The sequence below is a fragment of the Rutilus rutilus genome (assembly GCF_951802725.1).
Source record: "Rutilus rutilus genome assembly, chromosome: 20".
Lineage (NCBI taxonomy): Eukaryota > Metazoa > Chordata > Actinopteri > Cypriniformes > Leuciscidae > Rutilus > Rutilus rutilus.
The window spans coordinates 20,487,235-20,497,331 of NC_140225.1; positions in this window are offsets into that span (position 1 = coordinate 20,487,235).

The window sequence follows — 10,097 nt, forward strand, 5'->3', positions numbered from 1 at the left end:
TGATTGCAGAGAGGGCTTGGGAGGGCTTAATAAAAAATCCTCCTCTATCATCCAAAAACAATCTCCAGCATATTCATGTTTCGGACACAACTGGAACTTCAAAAGGGACCGGATTCTATGGTCAGATGAAACTCAAAAATGTTGTGGGCCTATTTTTTTGCTGGAGGTCCTGGACATCTTATTCAGATACATGGTATCATGTAGCCTGACGTCGTCATACTCAGATTCTAGTCAGAATGTGAGTCTGATACTGCTCCATAGAGATTTGATTATGGGGCGTGTCTCAACCGAACCAGGAAAAAAAAAAAACCTCTGCACTCAATTGGATAGACCTACAACCAATCAGAGCAACGGAGTAATAGTAAGTTCTTCATTCATATTTTCAACCAACAAAATGTCGTGGTTCTCTGTTCCTCTTTTAAAATGAATCCACTGTGGATATCTTCTATAACAGACGCGATGGCGGAATCTACACATGATGTTTCATAAACAAAGTTCGGGAGGAGCACGTACAAATAATCAATCCAATATCAACTTGTCATCAAACAATACCATGTCTAACGTTACCCTATCTATCAGCATGAGGAAGCATATTCACTCTGTCAACTTACCTAACACTCCTTGACAGTTTTTCAGCATCCCTCCACCACCCCGAATCCTCACTCTTGTCTTGTTCTCTCACAACCAGGAATACGGGGGAGTATGGCTACCGAGCCCACAGCCCTCTCCTCGGACAGCACGTCATATACGCATTTATTCTATCGACATATTTGTAAATGTGAACTCGTGAAATCTCAATTCTCCAGCAGCAGTCGTCTTTGTTGTAAACTAATTCATATCAAGCGCTCTTTGGTGACGTGGATGATTACGTTACCGTTGCTCATCTGTCCATCATCGTATAAAGCCCACCCTGACAATTTGATTGGTCCGAACAATTTTTGTTCGGGCATAATAGCTCCTCAACGGAGCGAGTCCAGACCGAACTTCCCGACCAAAAAATGTTGTGGGCGGGGTTCGGGCTGGCACCCAGGCTAGGTATCATGGATTCTAGCAAATACCAACAGATTAAAAAAATAAAACCTGACTGCTTCTGCTAGAAAACTTGTAATGGGCGTTGGATCCATCAGGACAATGATCCAAAACAAAAATCAAAATCAACACAATAATGTGTCACTGAGCACAAAATGAAGCTTCTGCCATGGCCATCCCAGTCTCCTGACCTGAACCCTAGAAAATGAGTGGGGTGATTGAACTGAAGAGAAGAGCAACATGGAGCTGGAAATCTGAAGGATCTGGAGAGATTCTGTCTGGAGGATTAGCGTAGCAGGCACGGATGGCTGAAGGCAGTGAAGATGACCGGCTTCCTCAGACGCTTTCCTCAGCCTGCTGGTCGCTTGCTTCAATGGTGGCGGCTTCTCTCAGAGTCCAGCGATGCGAAGAGCTTCGCTGAAGAGACGAAAATCAGGGAAGCAGCCTCCGAGCCCTTCCTGATATACGCTAAACCACGCCCCTTCTGCGGGCTGTGACACGTGAGGGCGCCAAGCGCCCTCATTGGGCGTGACGTCACGCCAGGCTCAGTGGTAGGCTGCTGCAGTTGCCGCAGGGCAGCCAATGAGCAAAATTCAGCTTTGATCACAGGAATAAATTTCACTTTACTACATATTCACATAGAAAACAGCTGTTTTAAATTGTAATAAAATTTCACAATATTACTGTTCTTGTTTGTATTTTCAATCAGATAAATGCAGTCTTGGTGGTGAGCAGAAGATACTTCTTTTAAAAACATTAAAAATCTTACCGATCTAAAACTTTTGACCGGTAGTATATATATATAAATAAATGCAATCAACAACAACCAACTGACCAACCGAATTTACTGAACAATATCCCAATTAGCAATTAGCATTAGTCTAAAAAACTAAATATATTACTGAAAACACTCGACATGTCAACAAAAAATAAACAGAACATCTTCCCAAACACATATCAAGCTTATTTAAAAAACTCGAAAGCATAAATACTTAAAGTACCTGGAAAAGGGAGATGTAAATAACCATAACCATAAGTTCCCGCCGCCTCAGCACGAGCTGACAGATAAATCTAACACACCAAGAGAGGCGGGACTTAAGGCAGAACACCTAATCATCAGCCGTTCACACTCAAAGCCGGTGTCATGTTTGAGAGGGAGGGGGAGAGGAGGCAGCCGCAGCGAGCGCTGACACAGAGTGGCCAGAGAAACGGAGGAGTGACTGTAGTAAGGCGTTTGTGCAAAACTGCGGAAAAACTGCAGAAAAAGTGCGGGTGTTGAACCCTCTCACCGGGAAAAGAGTGCGCCCTCCCCCACGGGTGTGACGCCCCTGCATATAGGCATTAGTTATTACAGAATAAATTGCATATATATTCCATTTACAAGGTTACAATTGTGGTTCATATCATATCAGCCTATACATATGAGGCATTATAACAGAATAAATTGCATATTCACTCAACAATATATATATATATATATATATATATATATATATATATGTGTGTGTGTGTGTGTGTGAAGAGTTCAGATGCAAAAGCCTCTGCCAAATGAAATGTTCTTCTAGAATGATCATCAAGCTTGTATATTTAAGTTCAGTAATTTCACTTAAATGACAATTCATAGGTAATTTTCATTGCCATTTAAGTGAAATTACTGAACTAAAATATACAAGCTTGATAAAAATGATAATTCTAGAAGAAAATTTCAGATGGCACTTAGAGGCTTTTGCATCTGAACTCTTCATATATATATATATATATATATATATATATATATATGTATATAGGCTACATGCATACATACAGTAGGCTACTGTGCAAAAGTCTTTAGTCACGTTAGTATTTTCACCAGAAAAAAAAGTTTTTTAGCCCAGTTACTTATATATTTTGCTGTAGTGTGTCAGTAGGAACGTCTCGGTTGCGTAGGCCCCGCGGCCAGCTGTGCGCCAGTGCATCCATGCCGAGCGTGCCCTCGGTCAGGGAAGAATACAGGTCGCAGTGGGACGAGTCGTGGGAGGCAAACAGGTCTACCTGTGCGTCCCCGAACTGATCCCAAATCAGCTGGACCGACTGGGGATGGAGTCTCCATTCTCCAGCGAGAGGCCAAAGCCGAGGCAGCTCGTCGGCCGCCTGGTTCAGGTCTCCCGGGATATAAATGGCTCAAAGCGACCTCAGATGCTTCTGACTCCATATGAGGAGGTGGCGAGCGAGTTGCGACATACGGCGGGAGCGCAGACCACCTTGATGGTTGATGTACACTACTGTCGCGGTATTGTCTGATCGGACAAAGGCGCTGGGGTCCTGTCCAGGAGCCCGTGGCAGCATGTCCATTGCACATGGCGCCCCAGCCCGTGGTGAAGGCATCTGTTGATACAACAACATGCAGAAAAACTCGTTCTAAGGGCACTCAGGCCCGTAGAAAACTGAGGTTCGACCACGGGGTGAAGGTCTGACGGCAGGCTGGAGTCACTGGGACTTGGAGCGTGCCGTATTGCCATGCCCACCTCGGGACTCGATCGCGAAGCCAAAGCTGAAGCGGTCTCATATGAAGCAATCCGAGCGGCGTTACTGCGGATGCCATATGCCCCAGGAGCCTCTGAAATAGTTTCAGTGGAACCGCACTCTTGTCCTCGAATTGGCGAAGATAAGTCAGCAGTGACTGCGAGCGCTTGCTCGTAAGCTGCGCGCACATGGCGACCGAGTCGATCTCCATACCGAGAAAAGAGATCCTCTGCACGGGGCAGAGTTTGCTCTTCTCCCAGTTGACCCGAAGGCCCAGACGAGCTAGGTGCCGGAGCACTAGGTCTCTGTGTTCGCAAACCTGATCTCGAGAGTGAGCTAGGATCAGCCAGTCGTCGAGATAGTTCAGGATGCGAACCCCGTGTTCCCAGAGGGGAACAAGGGCTGCCTCGACGACTTTCGTGAAGACGCGAGGAGACAGGGCTAGCCCGAATGGGAGAACCACGTACTGGTATGCCTGCCCCTCGAAAGCAAACCGTAGGAACGGTCTGTGTTGAGGTAAGATGGAGACATGGAAGTAGGCGTCCTTCAGGTCGATCGCTGCAAACCAATCCTGCGGCCACACGCACTGGAGGATGCGTTTGGCCGTGAGCATCTTGAACGGCAGCCTGTGATGGGAGCGGGTTATGACGTGCAGGTCGAGGATTGGCCGAAACCCACTGGATTTCTTCGGTACAATGAAGTAAGGGCTGTAGAAGCCAGACTTCATTTCGGCTGGAGGGACAGTCTCGATCGCACCCTTCGCCAGTAGGGTAGCGACCTCCGCTCTCATGACAGGGGCATTGCCACCGACCACAGTGAAGCGGACTCCCCTGAAGCGGGGAGGAGACTGCGCGAACTGAATCGCGTAGCCGAGCCTGATGGTTCCCGCGACCCAATGGGACAGTCTGGGAAGCTCTAGCCAGGCCTCCAGAAAGTGCACCAGCGGGGTCATACGAACCACAGACGTACCATCGGTGGTGCAGCGAGGCGGAATGACCGGCCCAGGCGAGGGTGGCACAGCGGCCCTGTGCGGGGGCACGGTCATTAGCCGCATCCTGCCAGAGGAGGCCAGGGGAGGACCAGCGTCCCACAGGGGCGTGCTCTGGCAGGGGTCTGGCGACAGAGGGGGATGAGAGGAGCGTGGCCCGTGGGCGGCGCGTGCTGTCATCCACAGCCTCTTGGGGCTCAGAGAAAGAGCATCAGTTCTTTTTGAACGAGATTCTCCCCCAGCCCTCCACCGGGGGAAGGAGTGGTCCTGCTACCAGCTCCTGAAAGAACTGAGCCCTAACTCCAAGCTGCCCATCTCAGGAGTGCTGCTTAGCCAGGTGTTAGCCGGCTAAGGGGCAGAGACAGGCGGTGCCAGCCTCCAGCGACCTCCTCATGCTCGGGCCGGTGAAGGCTCGAGGGAGGAGCCGCATGGAGGCGGCGTCGGCGGGAAGCAGACTAAGGAGACCACACGGACGGATGACCGTCAGTGCAGAAGCCTCAGTCCGCTTCTGGAGGGATCGAAGACTGTTGGGCGCAGTCCTCAACCACACCGCCGACCAAGCTGCCCGTCTCAAGGGTGCTGCTTAGGCTGGCGTGGCAGTCTAAGGGGCGGAGACGGGCAGCGCCGCCCTCCTGCGACCTACTCCTGCTCAGGGCCGGTGAAGGCCCGAGGGGAGGAGCCGCATGGAGGTGGCCTTGGCGGGAAGCAGACTAAGGAGACCACACGGATGGATGACCATCAGTGCAGACGGACCTGAGTCTGCTTCTGGTGGCCGAAGCCACCCCGCCGAAGAGCCCAGTCTGGGACATGGGGGAGCTGAGAAAATGAATTCTCAGACCCCCTCACCTCAACCTGGCTAAGCCCATGTCTGGACCACTCTAGTGGACACCACCTGACCCAGGATCACGCAGGTACCGATGTCGCCCGAGAGCGAGGTCAGTAGTGTGCGCGGCAGAACGACCAGGACGGGCATGGGAGGCATAGCGTCCCAGCAAGGGGGCGTGGTCCAGTTTACGCGTCCTGTCAGTGTTGGCCAGGGAAGGACTAGCGTTCCACTGCGGCCGGTTCTGACAGAACTCCCAAGTCAGCACTGCCTCGAAGGTGAAGGCGACACACAGGACTGCATGCCTGTGTCACAATAGTGACAGAGAACATACAGACCAAGATCACCTCACGATCAAGGGTAGCGAAGGCGGAGGACGCCCGCAGGCCGCGAAAAGTCACGTGGACTCCCGCGGGCCGGAAGCGTCCTGACGCACATCCGGGAAAGCCTACAGCGCTCGGGGGGAGAGCGCCGCCACTCCAACCGATGCTTTCAGCTGCCCGGGAAAGCATGGCCATCAGCTCAGGATCTGACTCGACTAACGCTGACACTCTTGAGGGAGGCAACGTAGTCGAATCCTCATTTCCAGAGAATCAAGCCCGCCTTGTGATGCTGTGAGTGACATGACACCATCTGTTGGAGCCCCGAATGAAACACTGGGTCCCCGAGAGGAACCAGGCACATATGGAAGCCCCACGGTTTGCGATGTGGAGGGGGGCGTGTTTTTTTTTTTTTTTTTTTTTGTACTACACTGTAACCCTCAGATCACCCTGGCTACCAGCCAAAGTATCCCGTAGGAAGAGATAGATTGGGGTGTGGCAGAGGGGACTCTACCCACACTGAGATCATTGAGTCTCGATCTATAAACATCGCGATGGTCATGTTCCCGCAATGAAAACATGACTCATCCACGAGCGCTGCCGAGCGTGATTAAGCCCAACACGCGAAACAGCGCTCGTGGCCGTTAGGCAGATGAATCACGCGCCCACATCCAGTAAATACACGGGCGAACCGTCTTGAAAAAGACGTGCCGCGTGCAGCTCTTTTAGAGAGAGGAAAAAGCTCAGCAGAGTGCTGAAGCGCCCAGGGAGAAACACACACACTGTCGGCAGATCACTGCACAGATCAGCAGCAGGCAATGCGATCTCGCTGGAACGTGCCATCACTCCAACACACTGAAGAGCCGCTCGTCTCGTAGAGTGAAGATAATTCAGAATGGCTTGCAGGAGTGAAGAGAACTCTTGGCTCCTCACTCCTAAGCGAAAACATACCTGCATGTTGCCAGCGTACTTCCTTATATACCCACGACGTGGGGCGGACTTACGCTATGCAAATTCCGCAGACCCATGGCATTTCATTGCCATTGGCTCGTTTTGTATACTCGAAGGTGAGAGACTTTCTAAGCGAAACCCCATTCGTCGTCATCCGATGTAACTCGGAGTGACCACGAAAGGGAACTATCAGTTTACATTTTCAAAAAAAATATTTTGCCATTAATTGTAATAATCCAGTAAGATTTTTGTATGCACAAGGAGTCTGACAGCAGGCGATAGCTTTGCAGCCGGGTTTCTTCTTGGAAATATTTCCGCAGTTCTTCTGGATTTAGTCTATGTTTCTTCATGTAATCAGAGACGGATTTGTTGATGGTAAGATCAAGTGTTGTAGGACTCCTTGTGCATACAAAAACCTTATTTTTTTTACAATGAATGGCAAAAGGAATGTTTGGAAATGTAAACTGATATTTCCTACCGACACACTACAGCAAATTATATAAATAACTGGTCTAAAACAATTTTTTCTGGTGAAAATACTAACGTGCCTAAGATTAAAACCATTTTGTTGTTTTTTTGCACAATTAGAAAAGTCAAATATTTAGTATAATTGAGCTATAAACATGCTTAACTAACTTGCTCAAAAAGATTGTCTTCAAACTGTTACCGGCAAAGCTTATTTAGAAGCATTTTTTTTTACATTCCATTACTTGCAGTGACATAACCCCACGTTTTTAATCTAACCCTGATTTAATCTGTAAACATGGTAAAAGTATGCTGATGGTCTTATCTAATGTGCCTGATGTGTGTTTGCCTGTGCTGTAGACTCCTGGTCTTCTCCAGTCAGGTCTGCTGTGTACCTGATGGGTCAGAATGTGAACGTGCAGATCTCCACTCGACATCATTACCCTAGGGTCAAGCTTTTCATCAACAGCTGTTATGTGGCTACCGTTAACACCTTGAGTCAAGACACCAAATACAGCATCATAGACAATTACGGGTGAGTGGAGCAAAACGTTAACTTTGTGGAAGAGTTATCCGACGCAAAACTTTCTCACACACACATCCAGGTGTTTACGGGAGAGCCGGATAAATCCATGTGCTTCAAGATTCTGGTTCTCCGGGGCGGATAATGTTGTTCAGTTCTCATTTGGTGCTTTCCAATTCACTGAGGCTCCAAATGCCCACGTTTGTCACCGCCGGTGAAACATTTTGAACACAAAACAATGCTTTAGTGTGCATTATGATGTGTTCATTGTGTGCTTTTGTTGTGTCGATTTGCTCTAGGTCTCACTCCATTGTGAGCTCTCTGTGTCCGGGGGAGGTCCTAGTCCAATGCAGAAGTCGTGTTTTTACAGCCACCCAGACAAAAGGTTAACAAGACTTAACATCGGTCTCAGTGTTAGCAAGATCATGAATCACTCTTTTAACACTACCATTCCATTCCACACCACTAAATTCTCTAAATATCCATTAAATCCATGGCTTCCATGACAGAAGTTCACTTTAAAGATTCGTCTCTCACCACTTCTTTACTAGATGGATCTCTTTGATTGGGCAAGATTCTGTCTGTGACTGCTGTGACTCTGTCTGCAATCAGACTAAAACCAAACGAAAAATTCATGAAGGTAAGTATATAAAAAGCATAACCATGAACATAAATAATCAATCTGAGTATTTATACGCTAAAAAAACATTAAAAACTTGTATATTCACATTACTTTGGTGTGTAGGTTAAAAAAGTCAATTACTGGAACATGAAGATGAAAAAAGAGTGCACATGATATCCATGGAAGAATGTTTCAAGAATAATTATTACAAGGCAAAAAAGTACAAAATGTAACAAAACTGTACTTTAGTATTATTTATATACTATTATAGTATTTATTAATATTTTGGCCTAACTGTAGCTTTTCAACAATAGAAAAAAAAAGGAAATTTTTTTTCGACAGAGATATCAAGATGAGAACAGAAAAAAGTATTTCTTACTATATAGCTAGAAAAGTAGCCTATTATTGTAACATTGCAGTGGGAGTTTACCTTAGTTTCCAGCAATGTTGTGTGATGCTTTCTCCGGTGTGTTGCGTCTCAGTCTGGAAGGTACCCACAGTGCTCGCTCATAAATTCGAGCACGCGCAAGAGCACGCGCTTGTAAAATTATTGGTTGCAATCTGAAACATCACCGCTAGAGGTCTCTGAAAACTACATACAGCACCTTTAAGACTAAAATCATTTTCCAAAACTAGTTTTCTACATCTGACATTTGACCTTTTTTAGGGTGCTGTCATTTATAAAACTGACTTTATGCTCTAAGGGTAAATTATTTTAGGGAAATTCTCTGAAACTTCACACACACTCAAATGCGTTTTCACTATCCGAAAATGAGTGAAAAGTTATTAGTTAAAAAAAAAAAAAAAACATTACAAAAAGCTTTATTGAAATTCCATTTCATCTTTTGCTACTTCATTTGGAACTCACATGTGAAAATATAAAACATTTGACAAATTCAAATGCAAATTTGCTGCCTGGAAATAGTGCAACCATGTCTTAATGTTTCAAAAAGCATTTTCCTTTTCTGGAAAAGGTATAGCTTTTCCTCTCTGTCTTTTATAAAACTTACTAACATAACTTACTAAACACAAGCAAAAAGGCTATTATACATGCCAGTACTGAACAATAGTGGCAGCTACACAGAACATATGTATCCCCTAAAAGGACTTTGTCATTTATGCATAATACAAAGATTTTTTTCTTTTTGGTCTTTGAGTTATTGATTTTACAAAATGTGCATTAATTACCAAAAACTTTAGAAAACATATTTGGATGTACAATAATAAAATAAATAAATAAATAAAAAATGATATGTATTTTCTAGTCTAAAAGGAACTCACAACTAAACATATTCCTCAAATATTAAAGGATCGAAATAAGTAAACAATATGTGGGATAAATTATGTGAAATAGCAAATATAATTATTTTCTATTTTCAAAGACTGTATTTTGTGCTTTAAAACTTCAATATTACAACCCCATTTCCAGAAAAGTTGAGACATTTTTGTAAAATGCAATAAAATCCACAATCTATGACTAATTAATTCTCTGGAACATTTTTTTTTTACCTGAAAAAAAGCAAAAAGAAGAGTTTTCCAATGTTTTCACTGACTAACATAAATGTATTTTGTAAATATAAACATTTTTGATTTTGATGTCTGCAACACACTACAAAAAAGTTGTGACAGAGGCAAAATAAATGAAAAGATTATAGAATAGCCAAGTTAAACTCTTTTGAAACAGTCCACAATTAGCAGGTGAATTGGTCAAATGTGAGGGTAATGTGATTGGGTGTAAGATGAGCTTCTCTGTATTTGCAAGCAAAGATGGGTCATGGCTCACCAATTGGTGCCAAATGTCATGAGAGAATTGTCAGACAATTCAAAAAGTAAATTTTTCAGTGCAAGATTGCAAAGAATGTATGTATTTCAGC